The sequence below is a fragment of the Schistocerca gregaria genome, chromosome 4 (assembly GCF_023897955.1).
Source record: "Schistocerca gregaria isolate iqSchGreg1 chromosome 4, iqSchGreg1.2, whole genome shotgun sequence".
Classification (NCBI taxonomy): domain Eukaryota; kingdom Metazoa; phylum Arthropoda; class Insecta; order Orthoptera; family Acrididae; genus Schistocerca; species Schistocerca gregaria.
In genome coordinates, this window is record NC_064923.1 from 359,629,187 (window position 1) to 359,653,256 (window position 24,070).

The 24,070-nt window shown below is 41.5% G+C and overlaps 1 protein-coding gene across 2 annotated transcripts in view; it reads left to right on the forward strand.

Moving 5' to 3' along the window:
• The window catches only part of LOC126365925 (proton-coupled amino acid transporter-like protein CG1139), a 307,054-nt gene that overhangs the window by 98,182 nt on the left and 184,802 nt on the right, over positions 1-24,070 (forward strand). The gene's annotated exons all lie outside the window — the stretch shown is intronic.

Genomic DNA, 24,070 nt, shown 5'->3' on the forward strand with positions numbered 1-24,070 from the left:
TCCCCTCGACGATCACCAGAGGTGTACGGCCAGTGTAGGAGATCGCTCACCACACCATGATGCCGGGTGTTGGCCCTGTGTGCCTCGGTCGTATGCAGTCCTGATTGTGGCGCTCACCTGCACGGCGCCAAACACGCATACGACCATCATTGGCACCAAGGCAAAAGCGGCTCTCATCGCTGAAGACGACACGTCTCCATTCGTCCCTCCATTCACGCCTGTCGCGACACCACTGGAGGCGGGCTGCACGATGTTGGGGCGTGAGCGGAAGGCGGCCTAACGGTGTGCGAGACCATAGCCCAGCTTCATGGAGACGGTTGCGAATGGTACTCGCCGATACCCCAGGAGCAAGTGTCCCTAATTTGCTGGGAAGTGGCGGTGCGGTCCCCTATGGCACTGCGTAGGATCCTACGGTCTTGGCGCGCATCCGTGCGTCGCTGCGGTCCGGTCGCAGGTCGACGAGCACGTGCACCTTCCGCCGACCACTGGCGACAACATCGATGTACTGTGGAGACCTCACGCCCCACGTGTTGAGCAATTCGGCGGTACGTCCACCCGGCCTCCCGCATGCCCACTATACGCCCTCGCTCAAAGTCCGTCAACTGCACATACGGTTCACGTCCACGCTGTCGCGGCATGCTACCAGTGTTAAAGACTGCGATGGAGCTCCGTATGCCACGGCAAACTGGCTGACACTGACGGCGGCAGTGCACAAATGCTGCGCAGCTAGCGCCATTCGACGGCCAACACCGCGGTTCCTGGTGTGTCCGCTGTGCCGTGCATGTGATCATTGCTTGTACAGCCCTATCGCAGTGTCCGGAGCTAGTATGGTGGGTCTGACACACCGGTGTCAATGTGTTCTTTTTTCCATTTCCAGAAGTGTATCTATGAAAAGTAACTGGCCCTATTTTCACGTACTTCTCTTCGCATCAGTAGCAACGACAACACTCCACCATAGCTGTTAATAAAACTCAAACGTGTAGAAACTTACATAAAACAATGCAAACCGTATAATATTCAAGTTTCGCTATCACTGCAAATTGTAGACAAGCAGCGTCGTCCCACAATCACATGACTATCCCGGTTTAATGTTGAGGACACGCGTAGTAGGCTATATTCACTCCACAGGTATACATACTCTGTGCTCAAACTGGCCACGTCCCTTACTATTCAGCGCTGGGTGGCTAAGAAAACGTCCCACGAGGAACTGCTTCCGATGTCTTATATTACCACAGATTTAAACAGTCATGTAACAGCACTACAGTATCTTGAGACTTGCCACTTTAGTGAATCATGTCTCATTATTTTTTGTGAGGGGAGACGATGCCTTGCAAACTGCAGTGTTGCCGAACATCAGCAATAGTCAGAGATTACTCAAAATTTTTCTACATGTCATGTCGCATTGCGTCCGTGTCCGAGGAATCGAGGAGTCACTGATTTAGTCCCACGGTGTATATGCTTACTTGGGTAGCAGTTGCAACGTAGCTATTCGGGGCGTCAGTAGCCCAGTGATCAATACTTGTGTCCATGAAATCCTGTTATTTCGATTTTCGGTGCAGATTGTCTCTTTGCCTCGAAGAGAAGAAGGTTTAAGCAGAAGAGGACAACAGAGAAAGTGAGGCAAATATTTGGGTATCTGACACAAAAGCTATCAAGGCAACTGACATATGTTTTCTAGTGACCACCTATCACATAACATGTAATTAGAGAGAGCGAGAGACAGAGAGAGACGGTACTTCTGTACAAGATGAGACAAAATATAAGGGGTTGCGGTGAAGGGAAAATTAATTTGAGATACGGAATCCAGGTTCGGAAACGACTGAGTCGAAAATTCAGAGCAGAAATTTGTTGTGGGATAACTGTAGCGTTGAGATACGAGAGCCCAACAACCTACACCGTTCCACATACAAATAACCTCTCGAGTTTGTCTACATCCACCATACTTCAGTCCACACAATAAATGATCAAAAATGGTTCAAATGGCTCTGAGCACTATGAGACTTAACTTCTGAGGTCATCAGTCCCCTAGAACCTAGACCTACTTAAACCTAACTAACCTAAGGACATCACACATATCCATGCCCGAGGCAGGATTCGAACCTGCGACCGTAGCAGTCGCTCGGTTCCAGACTGAAGCGCCTAGAACCGCGCGACCACTCTGGCCGGTAATAAATAATCGTCCCAGTCTCCGTATACTGTGTTCTATCCAGCAACTGTAAGGACAATTTTTTCCTTACCTAATAGAACCAGTTAATAAAATAGATGAGAGTATCAATAAGGGGTATGAATATTACACTACATACAAGTTTTGGGAGATCTATTTGGGTACCTGAGGAATGTACAAACACGGGAAGCAATACCGACCTTATGATTTATTTTAGAAGATAGGTTAAAGAAAGGCAAACCTAGGTTTATAGCACATGCAGACTCAGAGTAAGCTTTTCACAGTGTTCACTGGAATACGCACTTTGAAATTTTGAAACTATCAGGGAAAAAACACAGGGAACGGTTATTTACAACTTCACAGGAAGCAGACGGCATTTATAGGAATCGAAGGGAATGAGCGGAAAGCATTGATTGAAAAGAGACTGAGACAGGGCTGTAGCCCCATGTTATTTAATCCGTACATTGAGCAAGAAGTAAAGGAAAGCAAATAAAAACTAGGACAAAGAGTTAAAGCTCAGAGAAAAGAAACAAAACCTTAGAGGTTTGTCGATGACGTGGTAATGACGTCAGATGCAGTAAAGGATTTGGAAAAGCAGCTGAACGGAATCTGCAGTGTCTTCAAAGGAGGATATAAGATCAATATCAACAAAATAATAGAAGGTAATGGAATGCACTCGAATTAAATCAGCCAATGCTGACGCATTTAGATTAAGAAACAAGACCCTAAAAGCAGTATTTGAGTTTTGCAGTAAAATTACTGATAATAGCTGAAGGAATCTAAAATGCAGACAGCTTATGGCAAAAAAAGCGTTTCTGAAGAAGAGAAATTTGTTACCATCAAATACAAATTAGTGTGAGAAAGTATTTTATGAAGGTTAAGGAAAGCCAAACCTACGTTTATAGCTTTTGTAGATTTAGAGAACGCTTTTGACAATGCTGAATGGAATCCACTCATCGGATCCCTAAAGATAGTACGAGTATAACATAGGGAGCGAAAAGACTATACCACTTGTACAGTTTATGGTAGCTGAAGACGCAGAGAAAGCTTTTGACAATTTTGACTGAAATACTTCAAAAATTGCTCTGAGCACCATGAGACTTAAAATCTGTGGTCATCAGTCCCCTAGAACTTAGAACTACTTGAACCTAACTAACCTAAGGACATCACACATCCATGCCCGAGGCAGGATTCGAACCTGCGACCGTAGCAGTCGGGCGGTCCCAGACCGAAGCGCCTAGACCCACTCGGCCACACCGGCCGGCCTGAAATATTCTCTTTGAAATTCTGAAGACAGTAGGGGTAAAATATAGGGAGCAAAAACCTATTTACAACTTGTACAGAAATCGGACAGCAGTAATAAAAGTCGAGGGGCATGAAAGGGAAGCAGGCATTGAGAATGGAGTGTGACAGGGTTGTAGACTATTTTTGATTCTATCCAATTTGTGCACTGTGGAAGCAGTAGAGGACACAGAGAGAAATTTGAAAAGAAAATTAAAGTTCAGGGAGAAGGAATAACATTGTAGCGAAGTGAAACATTGATGGTAAGCTGTTAAGACAAGAAGATAATAGAAGCTTTTGAAATGAGGTGCTACAAAAGAATGCTGAGAACTAGATGGGTAGATACCGTAAATAATGAGAGAGTACTACACAGAGTTGAGAAGGTAACAAATTTTTGGCACAGATTGACTAAAAGAAGAGACTGGTTAATAGAACACAATCAGAGACATGAAGGGTTCTGCAGTTTAGTAATTTGAGAGAAGTGAGCCGGATAAAATTGCAGAGGGAGAGCAAGAGACTCGTAGAGTAAGCAAGTTCAAATGGATGCAGGTTGCAGTAGTTATATGGAGCTGAAGAGGCTTGCAAAGAATAAAGTAGCGTGGATAGCTCCATGAATCCAGTCTCTGCACTGAAGACTAAAACGACACATCTGTTTAACTATTTTTCAAACATTCAGCAACATTCCAATTCTCTCTGTAATAAAAAGATGTACCATCTTTTTGTCGAGCTTTCTCGTCGCGGTACCCTTCAGTTTCTCATATGATGTCATACTTCACAAGCCCAGCTATTTCTTCATTCCCGGATACAGTTGCAAATCAATTGTTGCCAAGTGAGGACTGTAGGAACTACATGATCCTTTATCTCCGTTTTTGTTAAAGAAGTTGCTGTGTTGATGCGCATCTTGTGGTCAAGTGTAGTCGTGGTGCACACTAACACTTCACAACAACAACCACATTCGTAGTTTTTTTTTGTGATGGTTCCACTGAGCCATTCACAATGTCTTAGTATATGTAGTCTGCAGTGACAAGAAGTTCCTTGGCTATCTCAAATGAGGAACCCCCGAACACCGTGACGACATGGCTTGATAAAAAAGCTACGAACTTTTATTTTGCTGAGGAGTGGAAGGCTAGTATATCTTTTTGAGAAATTGTCGTAACCTATATGTTCCATCATGTGTGAACATGTTTGAACCCTAGCGAAGAAGACGACAGGAATAATCGTTCTTCATATAAATGGAATCGTCACTGAGATGCGACAATACCAAGTTACATCATGCTCTCAAGGCGTGCATTTATTTGTTAGTGCCTGTCCAGCAAAGTGTCGATCGTCCACAAGCGTCTCAGGGGGAATGCACTGAATCGAAAACATACTGATTCTGACACTCCTGGGATGCGTGTCACCCGCAATAAATTATCTGTGTTGTCTTTGACCGTTGTTCACAGCAGTCTCTCCAGTAACCGCGAGAGATACCTGTGAACATGTACCGAAAGGGTGAGTGACGTTGGTGTCATCAGTGGTGCAAAAGAATGTCCAAATGTGTGTGAAATCTTATGGGACTTAAGTGCTAAGGTCATCAGTCCTTAAGCTTACACACTACTTAACCTAAGTTATCCTAAGGACAAACACACACACAGCCATGCCCGAGGGAGGACTCGAACCTCCGCCGGGACGAGCCGCACAGTCCATGACTGCAGCACCCCAGACCGCTTGGCTAATCCCGCGCGGCGTCATCAGTGGTCTCGCAAAACCTAAGTCTCCGATTTGAGTCTTGTTTCGAGGGTGAGTGTGAGTTGCAACCGTTCCATTACTGTGTACGCTGATGAGCCAAAACATTACGATCATCTGCTTAATAGCTTGTTTGTCCGTCTTTGGAACGAAATGAATCTTTGATGCTGCATATCAGGGACTCGAAAGTTTGTTGATAGGTTTGTGGGAGTGTGTGGCATTAGAAGTCGACACACAGGCCATGTCATTCGAGTAAATAACGGGCCGCTGATTTGAGTAAGCGGTGATGGCGGCCGATAGCGACCCGGATGGGTTCCATAGGATTTACATCAGGCGAATTTAGTTGCCGAGACCTCAACTTGAGTTCACTATAACGCTTCGCATACCACTGTAACACGGTTCTAGTTCCGAGACACGGGCAATTTTACTGCTGAAAGATGACATCGCCGTTGGGTAAGATATCAAGCAAGAAGGGATGCAGGTGGTTCGCAGCTCTCAGCGTGTCTCCGTGTCTCCGATTACTACCACAGGCCCCATGGCCCCATGCAAGAGCAGGAGAATGTCTCCCATAGCTTAATACTGTACTGTTCCCATTAGCCTCCGTCGGTGGTGCGCTCCACGTTTCGGGCCACCGTTCGCCTCGATGACGGCCTTTGTGGAGACGACCATCGACTTAGTGTATCAAAAATGTGATTTACTAGGAGAGCCGACACGTTTCCATTGATCGACGGTCAAATCCCGATGGTCCCGTCCTACTGCAATCGTAAGGTGCACGTAGCTGTGGTCTGCTGTGGAGCTGCGAAATACTTGTACATGCACCTGCGTAGTGTCACAGATCATCATCTACCCTACTTTGCAGAGCAGACAAGCCTCGAGCCACAAGTTCTGTAAAGAGCCATTGTCGTCCCACCATTTAGCGCCTAATGGTAGTTTCACTGTTCTGCTTCTTTCCGTAGATGCTCACAGCAGTAGCACATGACATTCGACCAGCTTCGCCGTTTTCGAGATACTCACTCATAGGCTCTGCGTAATAATAATCTGACCTTTGTCAAACGCAGCCCACATAATCGCTAGGGTGATCCGTGTCTTCCGCTTACATACCTTCGTTACCGCGTCACGTGCCCCCAACGTCACCAGGAAATCAAGTCCATGACGAACACTGAACAGTTGTGCTACGTGCGTGAGGCTAGGGGAGCAAGCAAATTAGTCGTATGTCAACAGAACCAATGAAGTGAGTCACATGTCAAAATTACGTTGTTCCACCGCAACAACAAACATTGACGATGAACCTGAATATTACAACTTACTGTACATTCTAACCAAACGTAACCAAGACGGTATCTAGAACATTTCGTGTAAGAAAACGTTTCATACAATGCTGGTGCAGTCTGTTTCTGTGTGTTTGACATGATCAATGCGATTACGAAGAGAAGTAGAAAATTAGCTCTAATATGGAAATGACGCACTTCCGTATGCATATCCATATAACACATTTTATCCCTCTATGTATGAGGGATGTCTCCTAAAAATATGGCCATATCTTTTTGCTACACCCTGTATTTAAACTTGATGACCTCATAGTGCAATCTATGGAAAACTACTGTTTGTCCTGGAAACAACATTCACATGTGACGTGTTAATTATCGTCATTGCAGAATGTTTGACATTGTTGACGGAGCCACAACCTCACTTCTGCTTGTACCGCTTCATCACTACTAAAGTGAAGTCCCTGGAGACGTTGTGTAAGTTTTGAAAACAGATGAAAATCGGATGGGGCCAGATCGGAATTGTATGGAGGATGATCGATGACCGTGAAACCAAGACGCCAGATGTCGCGGCGCTCGTATATAGTCTGGCATTGTCATGCTGAAGGACAGCGTGCTCCATATATGAACGAACTCTTCGAATTTGAAACTTGGTTACACGCTACAATTCTGAGCCCTCTAGCGGCAGAGCGCTGCAAATATGCAGACGTGAAAGTATAAAGATGTAGCATGTTGATAACGTTTATTTTATTTAAAAAGTTTTAAGAGTTTTCACATTAAAAAAATGAAGGCATTACTTTTCACATGCTCTCGTAATATGTACCGCTAAAGATCACACTCGGTAGATAGGTGAAGCAGCCACTCTGAAACGAAGGTCTTCATGGGCTGCCCACAGGAAAGTTGACTATTGTAATGAAACGAAAAGACAACAGCAGAAAACATTCTGTTGAAAAAAGATGTTTTACGGTCAGTTTTGTGATTCTCTATAAGACAGAATGAGAAACTTTGACGTACTGGTGCAGCTAAACAACTAAAACTCACAGAAAAAATTATAGCTTACGGAAATAAAATTTATTTTTTAATATGTATGCAAAATGAAGCAAGAATTAGAGTGGGTCGACGCTTGGTGCAGATGCTGGCAGTTGACTGTAGCATAAACAAGTGAAAAGTGTTTCATACAAATGGGAGGAAATTCTCATTAGCGTTTAATTACACATTGGTCAGAGAGTAGTCATCTAGCTCTTAATTTTCCCTCCAGTAATTCGTTTGATATCAGTTGGAGGTAAGACAGATTGCTGTACGATTGCACGATTTCCAATCACTTATTGGAAACAGAGAAGGGCCATCACAGCTCTTAACCTTGCCCTGCAGCCCTTATGTTTGTATCAGTTTCGCTTACTAGAATCAGTCACAACATTAAAATGTTTAGAAGTATGTGATTATAGTGACAAAATGAAACGATCAAAAAAAAAATAAATGTGGAAAAGTAGATTCAGGACAGTTTCCTTAGAAGAAATCTAACAAAATATAGTAGCTTGAAAAACTCTCATTCGATCAAATCTCGAATAGCGTTCAGCGGTCTGCTGTTTTCACCTGGTAGCGTTGAATGAGGACACAGAGATGATCCGAAGAAGAGCAGCACATTTCCTCAAATAGGAGCGAGGGTGCATCGGTGACGCTTGTGTTGTAGTCTTCAGTCTGAAGACTGGTTTGATGCGGCTCTCCATACAGTTCTATCCCGTGCAAAACCTTTCATCTCCGAATAACTACTGTAACCCACATCGTTCTGCATCTGCTAAATGTATTCATCTCTTGGTCTCCCTCTACGATTTTTATCCCTCACACTTCCCTCCAATACTAAACTGGTTGTCCCTTGATGTCTCTGAATGTGTCCTGCAAACTAATCCCTTATTTTAGTCAAGTTGTGCCACAATTTTCTTGTCTCCTCAGTTCTGTGCAGTACGTCCTCATTAGTTACATGATCTATGCATCTAATCTGCAGCATCCTGTAGCACCATATTTTAAAGGCCTCTATTCACTTCTTACCTAAACTGGTTATCGTCCATGTTTCACTTTCATACATCGCTACACTCCAGACAAATATCTTCGAAAAGATTTTCTAATAGTAAAAAGTCTATATTCTATGTTATCAAATTTGTCATCTTAAGAAACGCTTCGCTTGCCATTACCAGTCTACATTTTATATCCTCTCTACTTCGGCCATCATCAGTCACTGCTGCCCAAGTAGCAAAACTCATCTACTACTTTAATTGTTTCGTTTCCTACACTAATTCCCTCAGCATCACCTGGTTTCATTAAGCTACATTCCATTCTCTCTCTCTCTCTCTCTCTCTCTCTCTCTCTTTTTTTTCTTTTTTTTAATTTCATCTTATATCCTCCTTTTAAGTCATTGTCCATTCCGTTCAGCAGCTATCACAAGATCGTTGGTGTCTCTGATGGAATCGCGGTGTCATCTGCAAACCTCAAAGTATATATTTCTTCTCCATTAACTTTAATTACTATTCCAAATTTTTCTATCGTTTCCTTTACTGCTTGCTCAATGTACAAATTGAATAACATCGGGGACAGGTTACAACACTGTCATAATTCTTCCCAACCATTGCTTCCCTTTGATGCGTCTTCACTCCTGTAACTTCTGTCTGGTTTTTGCACAATCTGTAAATGGCAGTTCGCTCCCTGTATTTTACCCCTGCTGTCTTCAGAATTTTAAAGACAGTATTCCAGTCTACATTGTCAAAAACTTTTTCTAAGTCTACAAATGACCTAAGTGTAGGTTTGCTTTTCCTTAATCTATCTTCTAAGATAACTCATATGGTCAGTATTGCCTCGCGTGCACATTTCTCCGGACTCTTAACTAATCTTCCCCTTGGTCGGCTTCTATCGTTTTTTTTTTCATTCTTCTGTAGAAAATCTGTGTTAATATTCTGCAACTGTGACTTATTAAATTGATAGTACGGTATTTTTCACACCTATCAGCAACTGCTTTCTTTGGAATTGGAATTACGACATTCTTCTTGCTCACCAGATGGAAGAGTTTTGTCATGGCTCTCCCTAGTTTATCAGTGGTTCTAACGGAATGTTTTCAATTCCCGTGGCCTTGTTTCGACTTAGGTCTTTCAGTGCTTTGTCAAATTCTTCAGACAGTATCATATCTCCCGTGTCATCTTCATCTACATCTTCATCCATTTTTGTAATATTGCTTTCAAATTCATCTTGCTTGCATAGACCCTCTATATACACCTTCCACCTTTCAGCTTTGCTTTCTCTGTTACAGACTGGCTTTCTGTCTCAGCTCTTTATATTCATATGAGTGGGTTTTCTCCAAAAGCCTCTATAATTTTCCTGCAGACTATGTCTATCTTTCCCTAGTGAAACAGACTTCTAAACCTTTATATTTATCCCGTAGCCATTCCTGCTTAGCCATTTTGCGCTTCCCGTCAATCTCATTTTTTAGATGTTTGTAGACGCTTATCAAACTCCAATGGCACCTGTCTCAAGCTAGGTGCCGTGTGCCACTGGGAAGTTACCAGTTACAATTCTAATTGTGGTTTAAATAATAAATCACTGCACCAGTTACAATTTCTTTCATGCGGAACACTTGGTTTTCACGTACTTCCAGCATGCTGGAGCAGCTACAAATTTTTATTTTTTATTCATTCGATGACTAGTTTCGGGCCGAGACCCTTTTTCAAATCGTCGTAACATGCTCAAAAATGGCATTTCTGAAGATGTAAAAAAATGTGCAATGAACATTGACAGCGCATATAGATAACAGTTATCTGTGTACGCTGTAAATGTTCATTACGCATTTATTTATATCTTCGAAATGCCATTTTCAACTACTGTATGTTTGATGATTAAAAGAAGGCCCGAAACTAGTCATTGAATCAATAAAAGTAAAAATTTGCAACTTGGACTCGTTTTCAGTTTCTTACTGTATGTCTTACTCTTTTACAAATTATGTCATGAAATTTCTCCCATATAAAGTTCCACATGTTTGTGTCCACGCTGTTGGCAATTTGTACAAGTACGTTCAAAAGTCTGATGTTTAAAATATCTTTCTTCTTGAATCCTTTTTTATTCCTGTATGTAACCACATTACTTCCCTTTACACTTCAAAATCGTTGTACTGTCACCCTGTATCATAGTATAACTGAAATGTTGTGTGAGATTAGAAATAACTATCGACACTCTTAACTGAATTTCAAGTGTGCAATCGTTTAGGAAATTTTCACTTTTTGAACTTCGTTATAAAGTTTATTGTCCGATGAGGCGCTAATAACTTAATTTAATTCACCATGTTTTTTTGAAAGCATGCGACTGGTCGTTCACGCGTAGAAAATAATAAAATTGTAACTGTTGCAGTGGTGTAGTATGTAAGTGATAAAAGACACAGGTGCAGGCTTTCAAAAGCCTCGATTAAGATGAATTAAACAAATTTTTTTTCCAAAATCTCCATCTGTTTACAGTGTCGAAAACTCCTTGAATACATATTCCAAAAACTACAACCATCAGCAGCTTTTCTATAAAAAAAAGAATGGGACTAAGCTATATTTTGCGACAGAACAGCACTTCTGTGTGAGGAAAATTCAATCAAGAAATTATGGAACACAATTAATACAATCAATATAGAGATCTTAGTGTAGTTGTTGCGGGCGTTAGTCGGCGCGTCGCCTTACTGTTTACTTCATTCTTCACGGGAACAATCGTCTACGAGGCATGCATTACGTAATGTTTACAGGACACTCAACGGACAGTGAATTTAACTTCCGGGCGGCCACAATAACAGCAGAAAATGCACAAAGTCAGGGAAATTCCAGCTCGTACAGAGGTTAACCGGCAATCATTCTCCTCGCACGCCATTTGCGAATGGAACACGAAAGTGGGGAGGGGGAGAGTGGGGGGAGATGCTGCTAAACGAAAAGTACCCTCCGTCACACAACGTGAGGTGGCGTGCGACTGTTGATGTCCATACAGACGTTTGCCTTAAAAAATAACAAGTGTTCGCCCATTGCATCACTGGCCCCAAACTTCCTAATCTGGCCAAGATGGGCAACCGAATTAATAAGTTAGTAGAGTGACTGAATATATGCCTGACACGCCCAGATATTCAACGCGCGTTAGCATGCTGCTTTCGGGATTCGGAGAGCTTCCCAGCCCTCGAAAGAATTCTCCTGGAGGATTGACGACGGGGACGGTGTGCCAGCTGCGTACGTAAAATGTAAACGGGATGCATATTGTTCTACTCTGTTAATGTTTCAACGATAATTTTTATGATTATACATTCTATAATTCTATACCCCCCCTTATGAACCATGGCCCTTGCCGTTGGTGGGGAGGCTTTCGTGCCTCAGCGATACAGATAGCCGTACCGTAGGTACAGCCACAACGGAGGGGAATCTGTTGAGAGGCCAGACAAACGTGAGTTTCCTGAAGAGGGGCAGAAGCCTTTTCAGTAGTTGCAGGGGCAACAGTCTGGATGATTGACTGATCTGGCCTTGTAACAATAACCAAAACGGCCTTGCTGTGCTGATACTGCGAACGGCTGAAAGCAAGGGGAAACTACAGCCGTAATTTTTCCCGAGGGCATGCAGCTTTACTGTATGATTAAATGATGATGGTGTCCTCTTGGTTAAAATATTCCGGAGGTAAAATAGTCCCCCATTCGGATCTCCGGGCGGGGACTACTCAAGAGGATGTCGTTATCAGGAGAAAGAAAACTGGCGTTCTACGGATCGGAGCGTGGAATGTCAGAGCCCTTAATCGGGCAGGTAGGTTAGAAAATTCAAAAAGGGAAATGGGCAGGTTAAAGTTAGATATAGTGGGAATTAGTGAAGTTCGGTGGCAGGAGGAACAAGACTTTTGGTCAGGTGACTACAGGATTATAAACACAAAATCCAATAGGGGTAATGCAGGAGTAGGTTTAGTAATGAATAGGAAAATAGGAATGCGAGTAAGCTACAACAAACAGCATAGTGAATGCATTATTGTGGCCAAGATAGATACGAAGCCCACACCTACTACAGTAGTACAAGTTTATATGCCAACTAGCTCTGCAGATGACGAAGAAATTCAAGAAATGTATGATAAAATAAAAGAAATTATTCAGATAGTGAAGGGAGATGAAAATTTAATATTCATGGGTGACTGGAATACGAGGGTAGGAAAAGGGAGAGAAGGAAACGTAGTAGGTGCATATGGATTGGGGCTAAGAAATGAAAGAGGAAGCCGCCTGGTAGAACTTTGCACAGAGCACAACTTAGTCATAGCTAACACTTGGTTTAAGAATAATGAAAGAAGGTTCTATACATGGAAGAACCCTGGAGATACTAAAAGGTATAAAATAGATTATATAATGGTAAGACAGAGACTTAGGAACCAGGTTTTAAATTGTAAGGCATTTCCAGGGCCAGATGTGGACTCTGACCACAATCTGTTGGTTATGACCTATAGATTAAAACTGAAGAAACTGCAAAAAGGTGGGAATTTAAGGTGATGGTACCTAGATAAACTGAAAGAACCAGAGGTTGTACAGAGTTTCAGGGAGAGCATAAGGGAGCAATTGACAAGAATGGGGGAAATAAATACAGTAGAAGAAGAATGGGTAGCTTTGAGGGATGAAGTAGTGAAGGCAGCAGAGGATCAAGTAGGTAAAAAGACGATGGCTAGTAGAAATCCTTGGGTAACAGAAGAAATATTGAATTTAATTGATGAAAGGAGAAAATATAAAAATGCAGTAAATGAAGCAGGCAGAAAGGATTACAAACGTCTCAAAAATGAGATCGACAGGAAGTGCAAAATGGCTAAGCAGGAATGGCTAGAGGACAAATGTAAGGATGTAGAGGCTTATCTCACTAGGGGTAGGATAGATACTGCCTACAGGAAAATTACAGAGACCTTTGGAGATAAGAGAACCACTTGTATGAACATCAAGAGCTCAGATGGAAACCCAGTTCTAAGCAAAGAAAGGAAAGCAGAAAGGTGGAAGGAGTATATAGAGGGTCTATACAAGGGCGATGTACTTGAAGACAATATTATGGAAATGGAAGAGGATGTAGATGAAGATGAAATGGGAGATACGATACTGCGTGAAGAGTTTGACAGAGCACTGAAAGACCTGAGTCGAAACAAGGCCCCCGGAGTAGACAACATTCCATTAGAACTACTGACGGCCTTGGGAGAGCCAGTCATGACAAAACTCTACCAGCTGGTGAGCGAGATGTATGAGACAGGCGAAATACCCTCAGACTTCAAGAAGAATATAATAATTCCAATCCCAAAGAAAGCAGGTGCTGACAGATGTGAAAATTACCGAACAATAAGTTTAATAAGCCATAGCTGCAAAATACTAACACGAATTCTTTACAGACAAATGGAAAAACTAATAGAAGCCGACCTCGGGGAAGATCAGTTTGGATTCCGTAGAAATACTGGAACACGTGAGGCAATACTGACCTTACGACTTATCTTAGAAGAAAGATTAAGGAAAGGGAAACCTACTTTTGTAGCATTTGTAGACTTAGAGAAAGCTTTTAACAATGTTGACTGGAATACTCTCTTTCAAATTCTGAAGGTGGCAGGGGTAAAATACAGGGAGCGAAAGGCTACTTACAATTTGTGCAGAAACCAAATGGCAGTAATAAGAGTCGAGGGACATGAAAGGGAAGCAGTGGTTGGGAAGGGAATGAGACAGGGTTGTAGTCTCTCCCCGATGTTATTCAATCTGTATATTGAGCAAGCAGTAAAGGAAACAAAAGAAAAATTTGGAGTAGGTATTAAAATCCATGGAGAAGAAATAAAAACTTTGAGGTTCGCCGATGACATCGTAATTCTGTCAGAGACAGCAAAGGACTTGGAAGTGCAGTTGAACGGAATGGACAGTGTCTTGAAAAAAGGATATAAGATGAACATCAACAAAAGCAAAACGAGGATAATGGAATGTAGTCGAATTAAATCGGGTGATGCTGAGGGAATTAGATTAGGAAATGAGACACTTAAAGTAGTAAAGGAGTTTTGCTATTTGGGGAGCAAAATAACAGATGATGGTCGAAGTAGAGAGGATATAAAATGTAGACTGGCAATGGCAAGGAAGCCAATTCTGAAAGTATTTGTATGGAGTGTAGCCATGTATGGAAGTGAAACATGAACGATAAATAGTTTGCACAAGAAGAAATAGAAGCTTTCGAAATGTGGTGCTACAGAAGAATGCTGAAGATTAGATGGGTAGATCACATAACTAATGAGGAAGTATTGAATAGGATTGGGGAGAAGGGAAGTTTGTGGCACAGCTTGACAAGAAGAAGGGATCGGTTGGTACGGCATGTTCTGAGGCATCAAGGGATCACCAATTTAGTATTGGAGGCAAGAGTAGAGGGTAAAAATCGAAGAGGGAGACCAAGACATGAATACACTTAGCAGATTCAGAAGGATGTAAGTTGCAGTAGGTACTGGGAGATGAAGCAGCTTGCACAGGATAGAGTAGCATGGAGAGCTGCATCAAACCAGTCTCAGGACTGAAGACCACAACAACAACAACATTCTATAACTTTGGCACGACCCCTCGTGTTAAAATGATGACATCCCCACTATCCCCTCCCTGTCTCCTTTCCCCTCCAGCAATCAGCCTCACTCCATTTTCCCTCCCCCCCCCTCTCTTCCCCTACCACCAACATACAACCCATAGCTAATTTAAAAAAAATGGTTCAAATGGCTCTGAGCACCATGGAACTTAACATCTAAGGGCATCAGTCCTCTACACTTAAAACTACTTAAACCTAACAAACCTAAGGACATCACACACATCCAAGCCCGAGGCAGGATTCGAACCTGCGACTGCAGCAGTAGCTGACTGAAGCGCGTAGAACCACTCGGCCACAGCGGCCGGCCCCTATTTAAAACACTGACTGCAGTTGCAGAAGATAGTACATCTACATCTACATGATTACTCTGCAATTCACATTTAAGTGCTTGGCAGAGGGTTCATCGAACCACAATCATATTATATCTCTACCATTCCACTCCCGAACAGCGCGCGGGAAAAGCGAACACCTAAACCTTTCTGTCCGAGCTCTGATTTCTCTTATTTTATTATGATGATCATTACTGCCTATGTAGGTTGGGCTCAACAAAATATTTTCGCATTCGGAAGAGAAAGTTGGTGACTGAAATTTCGTAAAAAGGTCTCGCCGCGACGAAAAACGTCTATGCTCTAATGACTTCCATCCCAACTCGTGTACCATATCTGCCACACTCTCTCCCCTATAACGTGATAATACAAAACGAGCTGCCCTTTTTTGCACCCTTTCGATGTCCTCCGTCAATCCCACCTGGTAAGGATCCCACACCGCGGAGCAATATTCTAACAGAGGACGAACGAGTGTAGTGTAAGCTGTCTCTTTAGTGGACTTGTTGCCAATGAAACGCAACCTTTGGCTCGCCTTCCCGACAATATTATCTATGTGGTCCTTCCAACCGAAGTTGTTCGTAATTTTAACACCCAGGTACTTAGTTGAATTGACAGCCTTGAGAATTGTACTATTTATCGAGTAATCGAATTCCAACGGATTTCTTTTGGAACTCATGTGGATCACCTCACACTTTTCGTTATTTAGCGTCAACTGCCACCTGCCACACCATACAGCAATCTTTTCTAAATCGCTTTGCAACTGATACTGGTCTTCGGATGACCTTACTAGACGGTAAATTACAGCATCATCTGCGAACAACGTAAGAGAACTGATCAGATTGTCACCCAGGTCAGGAACAGCAGAGGTCCAAGGACGCTTCCCTGGGGAACACCTGATATCACTTCAGTTTTACTCTATTACTACGAACTGCGACCTTCCCGACAGGAAATCACAAATCCAGTCGCACAACTGAGACGATACCCCATAGGGCCGCCGCTTGATTAGAAGTCGCTTGTGAGGAACGGTGTCAAAAGCTTTCCGGAAATCTAGAAATACGGAATCAACTTGAGATCAGCTGTCGATAGCGGCCATTACTTCGTGCGAATAAAGAGCTAGCTGCGTTGCACAAGAACGATGTTTTCTGAAACCGTGCTGATTACGTATCAATAGATCATATGTAATATGTGGTTCTGAGTAGACAAGACGGAACGATGACGAAACTACACAGGCAAATGTTAGATTTATGTACAATTCTTTTTTTTCTACTTGTTGTAAAATATTGTATAATGCATATTTAGTTTTACTTTGTTTTGGATATGAAGACGAACGAGAGTGATCGAAGCATGTAATCTAACTAAAATGTGCAACTGAGGCCGAACAATAAATGAGAATTACCTGAAATATAAATACAGTTGCTGAACATCTCAAGACGATTATTTCGGCTATAGTGAATTCTCACAAGGTTTCAAGCGACTACAGACCCGCATTTCCTGTATCAAATGAGTCCGACTTAAGTCAGTCGTTCGCCTTCCCAATACCTCCTATCCTACATATTAGTAATGGTTTTTAGTTTTGTTTCTTTCGACAACAAATTTCTAGGTTTTTCTATATGTCTCTCTGTAGTAATGTGTTATACTCCATATTCAGCACTGTTATCGTGTTCATTAAACGGAACAACAGGTTCTTCTTCAGACTTAAATTTTAATTCAGATGTAGCCTACTTTTTAGTCTGTAGTCTTACATATTAATCAGTACACTTTTCAGTGACTGGTACTTAGTGGTTATGCATTTGTATTTCTTTGTTACTTGGTCAAAGGTAACCATTATTCTAAGAGTTTTCGGAAAGATGACTGAAACGCTGGATCTGCTTTCCAACTTTGATCCCCTGGCTACTGTTGCTTTTTACGACCATATTCATTTGCCTGATGATAGCTTCGTAAGCTGAAAACCGGTAAACGAGAATAATAAAATACATTAGAACATTTGCAGGTTTCTGTTTTCTTAAGTAGATATTATAGTGTTCAAATAAAAAGTCGATGAAATTTGTCAAATACGAACATTCTCAATAGTAAAAGTAACGATGGAAAATTTTTAGAAAGAAATATGGAGTTGGAGACTAAACAATGTTTTAACCCGTGATTGTACAAGAAATTTCGCTTATGTCATTTTATGAAAAAAAAGGTTCAAATGGCTCTAACCACTATGGGACGTAACATCTGAGGTCATCTGTCCCCTGGACTTAGAACTAATTAAACTAAACTAATCTAAGAACATCACACACATCCATGCCCAAGGCAGGATTCGAACCTGCGACCGTAGCAGCAACGCGGTTCCAGACTGAAGCGCCTAGAACCGCTCGGCCACACGGCCGGCTTTCTGAAAAAGTTTTGAGTTCATGCATCATACACTAGTAAATCAACACATACAACTAATGAGCGGAAATAGTACTTGCAGAGCAAGAGGCAAGTTCTTTCATACTGCGTTTTGACGCAGTGACGAGCATAACACAGAGCAAGGACGTCTACTGGATTGATGAAAAGGATTGCAGCAAGCAGAATAACTAGACAGACAAGCGCCAATTTCGTAAGCATCGAGCGAGAGAAAACGATTTCATCACTTGTTTAATGGAAACTTGTTGCAAACTCGTTATGGCAAAAACCATGCTCAGCATGTAGTAATGCTAGAGTCATGAAAATACTTTGACAGGGACTAAGACGTAGTATACTGAGAATATTCATATTAGTGTTTCCAGTTGTGACACTTAATTTCTTCTTACCATTAACTGGTGGCGTTCACAAAAAACACACACTATTAAAGAGATGCACTAAATCCACAATTCTGAAGATACGGCAGTGAAATTTTGTACCATGCTTTACGTGAAATTAACTTTACTTCCTTGGGTTACATACGTTTCACTTCTGCATGGAATTTAAAAATTTTATTTTCAAGGAAAATGTATATACCTTTCTCTCAGAACTTTTCAAGAGATTTACAGAACTTTCTGTTTAATCTATTTGAATATAGTAAGCTTCTCTCATGATCTTTTTTGAATATATCGTGTGGCGAAATTATAATTCTGTAAGTATATTATAAAATTTGTGCAAAATTCCAAGCGATTTGCCCCATATCTCAGCTTACACTCAGAATTTCAAAAATTACTGTTGATACAACATTTATTGGGTTTGAAGAAATAAGTGTACAAAATTTCATGAGTCTAGCCTTCATAGATTCTGAGAGAAAGGTACATGAACTTTAAGGAACTTGATTTTCAGGAAACGCAATTTAAAGTCCAACCTAACGTTTTTTATCATGTCATCTCTTGAGAAGGCTCTAAGTTTGTACTGAAGGTCTTCTTTCCCTTCAATGCTTCTCTTCTCGTTTCTTGTTTTTGCCTTCTTTCGTTTACAGGTCCTCGACTGACTTTTCAGCTGCAGAGAAGCGCTGTAAATCTGTTTTTCTCAGGATTTCTTGAGTGAAATTTACTTTCTTAAAGCCCATTCTCTTTAATATCTTCATCCTCCCTATGTTACCATCATTAAGTACAAGAACTGCATCGTATGTTGCAACTCTGACACAGCAGCAGATGGAAATGTGGTTTTAGGATATCGTCTCCATATGAGTGAATTTAGAGAGTCATTATGATTCTGGTTTTGCCACGAACCCACTTTTTTAGAAGTCCATTATCGGCTAGAAACTTGTAAGAGAGCTTGACAACATTCAGCCTACAATTCGGAAGCCTCAGCTCGTGAATGTAGAGGTTGTTATTTTCTCCAGTTATCGTGCCACAGATGATGAATGGTACACCATGTGGAAATCCGTAGGCTATACTACACTTTTCATGTCACTTACACTGGATAGGTTCTGTCATCTACTAAATGATGAAAGAATCCAACATTTGCATAAATTTCCGTCAGTAGCACAATGCAAAACAAGAACAGCTTCTTCATAAACAAAGCAGCTGGTTTGTTATTGTTTCTTGGATACGGAATAGAAGATGTATAAAATATATACCACAGCCTTCTAGATGATGAGCTCTTACAAGTTTGCTTGAAAGTAATTCACGAACTCTTTGTTCACCGAAATAGCAATGAAGTGATACTTCAAAAAGTGGGCGTGATAGGAAGGTCGCGTCACACATTTTATTATTTTTCAGGGACTTGGGATGCGATTTCATCATTGAAACTTTGCGAAGTTATTGTCCATGAATTCTACTAAAAAATAAAAAATAAACTGAAAATGGACATTTTCAGTCAATTAAGAAATTATAGCGCTTAAGCTTTCTTTTCCTCTTCGTCATCATTGCCTTCTCTAATGACTTCGTTGTCGACAGGACGTTAAACCCTAATCTTCCTTCCTTCCCTCGTCGTCACTAGAATTACCTTCCCCATGGGTACTTGTCCGTGAAATGACTCGTCGATTAATTCCTCAGCATATCGTGACTACATTTCTTTCCCACGTATTGCATACCGACGTAGTACACACAAGTCGCGTGTGAACTGAGTAGATTATTTTTGAACATATCGAGGATTCATTGAGTAATGTAAAGACTTTAGAAGTCTTTCCTGGTAGCTTCAAGTTTTGCTCCTCCGTTATACACCGACTTTGATATGTAGATACTCGCAAGCTTTCAGGAGACTTCTTCAAAGATTATAAGGTTCGTTCACTCATTCGCCAGTACTTTCACTCCAAAATGATATTTATTGCCACCAACGTGAATCAATTTAAGGTGAACTCTCATATTTCTCAAATAAAGTACCATGAAGAATATTAATTTCTACGTAGATTTTTCTTCCATGTCTAACGTAAGATTCAGAATGAGCTGTGTATTCTGGTAACAATTTCTTCAGCAAGTTACCTTACGTCATAAAGCAAGAAACTGAGAATCCCAGTGAATTTAAAAGAACATTAAAAATTAATTTTGCAACCACTTCACCAAACTATCTGATTATTTTAGACGGTTAATGATACGCAGTTCGCTTCTTTTTATTTGTGAAGCATATTTATTGGCCTGTAATAAGTGTTGTTTACGTAAATAATAACTGCGTTAAATAATGATTACTGATATGTTTCTACATTACAGTTTTCGTTATTGTCTTACTGTTAGCTAAGAAACAATTTTTTGGTTGTAAGTTTCGTAAGGTTGAATTGCTATTTGACCCTGGTTACGATTTTGCAACTGTTACATTTAATGTGTGTGTCGTCCTGGAAGTCATTTGATCTGAGTACACACAGATGCCCGATTTTTGGCGTTTTCGAACACATTTCAATGGAACACTTCACTTTCACTGTGTGTTCGTCGTGTGGATTTACCATATACAGTACTGCAACTGTCGCTGTGCGTTTTTCTTTCTCCTCTTGATTGTGTGTGGAGTCTGTTGTTTGATATCCGTTTGTTTGTCATTTTTGTGTTTGCATAACGTGTGCGGAGAAGTTTGCCCTGGGATAAGGCAGAATTTTGAGTGGAGGTATCGCAAATACTGATTTCAGTGTTTTTGGTGGAATATTAAGTTAATATTGAGCCTTGTTGTGTTTTACATCTCTCATTGATATTGTTTTAGTGGCTAACAGGATTATTGATTCGTTCTTTATATTTTATTGATCACTGCGAGGGCTCTTTGGATGTGATATGAAACAACGGTCTCACCGATCCAAAACTTTAATTTGATACAGACTCCAAAACACAATTTCATTATCGTATCGTCCATCCACGGTAAACTATTTTAATATGATTTCCAATCCTAAAGCTTTAATCGTGTCAGACTCTCTATATGAGTTTTGGTTTTGATTTGTACGGTGTTTAAAATCATGTTATAAAAAGATTGAGTAGTGGAAGCTAATTTACTTTGGAGTGGCGAGAAATTAAACTATCCGGAGAAAAGAATAAACTGATAAGACAGAAATGTTTAAGAGAAGTAAAAAGAAACGCAACAGAGGAGTAAAATTAAAATTTAAAAAATTGTCGTAACAGGTTTAAATAAATCGTTTCATATCACAATTCCACATATCTTCTCCCTTTATTTAAATCTGAAATAGCGTCCGGATCTGTTCAGGCTCAGTACATACTCTATAGTTTCTATTTTTCTCATAATCTTTATACTTTACTGAAATTTCTAAACAGAAGAGACACGAAAAGAAACAAATATCAATCCAGCATCAATTAGAATTGTCTTGGAAGCCATTTGCTTCAAACGGTGACGTGGTCCACTGAGCTAATTTCGAAAAAAATACGCTGAACTTAGGCTCTAAATTAAGAAGACAAGGTCCTCCAGCAGCGACTGACAGCGCTGCTGCGTGGCAGTAGCAGTCAGTGTGGGGCAGCGCGGTGGTGTCACTGCTGGAATACTGCATATTCTTCCTGTTTCGATGTCCCTGTTAATACGTATCATAAAACGGATATCACACTTGACTAATTTTGGACTGCTCTGTCGAAGGGAGACGTAAAATATCGCCTTAAAAATCAATCATCAAAAACCGGTGAATTCATTCGACACTGGGTGTCGCATAAAAAATGTGATGAGCAGTATTTGTTTTAGACAGACTTAAGCCACATATTGCAAAAACGAAATCGAAATCATCTGCCGAAACATTAATGAAAATCTGCCTGACCACTTTTGGGAGGGGACATGATGAAGCTTGCACAGGATAGAGTAGCATGAAGAGCTGCATCAAACCAGTCTTTGGACTGAAGACCACGACATCCCAGCTGGTCATCGAGTCGGACTGAGCTTGGAAGGCGCTTTGATTCACCACTATGTTCACCAGTCGCAGTGGCTTGCGAAGCTCTCGGCAATCGATGACCACATGTTTCCAGTAAATGTGAGATCTGTAGAACTTGCTCGCCAGGGTGGCTGTCGAACACCAACTAAATCGAGGTAAGCGAGGACAGCTCGGTCAGCATACGGTATCTTTATGAAAGATAATGTCACGGAAGCCTCTATGATAGACAACAGCCATCTGTAAAGCTAGGTAATATACACGGTGCTTCGAAACTTTTGGGTTAAATTGCACAGGTGCTAGTGGGTCCACAACCGATTACAGTGATATTTGGAACCAGAGGTCATAAATGTATATATAATGTGTTATGGACATGCACAGCGCACACTGCATAACAACAACGTGGCTCACAGTAACTGTTCAAAGCGACGGCCGCCAGCTTTAACGGGCATGTACTGCAACGACGCAAGCTGTTGTGCTGGACTCTCGCAAAGATCCCGGGTGTCTCTTGTACACTGGAACAGGCACCAGGTAATGGAAAGCGTACTCCCCTGACCAGTTTGTACTGTTCACAGATGAGGCCTCATTCACCCATGATGATGTTTTCAACAGCCGTGTCTGGAGTGAGGACAATCCCTACTCCATCCACATCGGTAGCCATCAGCAACGATTCTCGCCCAATGTATGTGCGGCCAACGTCCAAGATCACCTAATAGTACCTTATTTGCCGCCTCCCCGTTTGACCTGTCCAAGTAACCTGGTGACCTGCGAGATGTGCTGCCCCAGTTCTTGGAGACTGTATCTCTTGTTATCCGCGAAAGGATGCGGTATCAACACAGTGCTCCAGCCCACTTCAACGTTAATGTCCGCGAGCACCTGAATAACACGTACTTTCATCTTGGATTGGAAGGGGAGTTCCTGTCCCATGGCCAGCGCGATCGCCGGATCTCACACCTCTGAACCTTTTCCTCTAGGATCACATCTACACCAAGATGTTTGTGTATGAAACTCCCGTAGTAAATGTTGAAGAACTACTTGCCAGGGTCCTAGCTGCCTGTGTCCTGGTACAATAGACACCAGGGATCTTTGAGAGAGTGCGGCAGAACTTAATGCACCGTTGCCACGCATGCATTGAGACAGGCGGTTGTCACTTCGAACGGTCGCTATGAGCTACGTTGTAATCGTACCGTGTGCGCTGTATATGTCTATAACACAAGAAATATGCATTTCACCCACTGGTAACCTATCTCAATACAATCGATTGTGGACCCGCTATCACCTGTTTCAATTTGACGAAAAATGTTTCAGACATCCTGTATACATTACAGTTAGTGCACTCAAAAACTACCTAGGTTTTTTATATATTCATGTATGTCATCTTGCATTTATCCCTTCCCTTACATCACACATATATACTTTATCTAAATCATTCTGAATTTCCCCTGAGTTACTTAAGCACGAATACTCAGTAGACGGAAAACTGTGAGCATACTACTCATATTGTGCGACTGGTTGCTTACATGTACTGACAGTAAGAGTTGTGCTACGGCTTTTTGTTGGGGCACCCTCGACGGTATCTTGGTTTTTGGTACGCACCAAACGTATAATATTGCGCGTTGGATTCTAAACAACTTTGCAGTGGTCTCCGATGTTTTGTTAATCAGCGAATCAAACTTCACAGCGTCAGTTGGATTCCGTCAGTTTGTCAAGTATTGAACAACTAAAGGAAACATATTTCAGCCTTGTGGTTCTATGCGTCGGTGCTTATGCTGTAAAATGAAACTGAACGATTTCTTCATCGGTATCCTCCTTGATCATGAGAGTAGAGATAAGCTTAGATGTTGATGCTACCGTTTATCTATTTGTATGATTCTTCGTAGAAATATGATGTGTCACACCTGCCTATCTTCCGTGAGTTACTGAGATGAAGCAGCTACAAATCTCATCCAACGCTTCCTGGACCGTACGTCTGTTCTTGACAGAAGACCACTCTT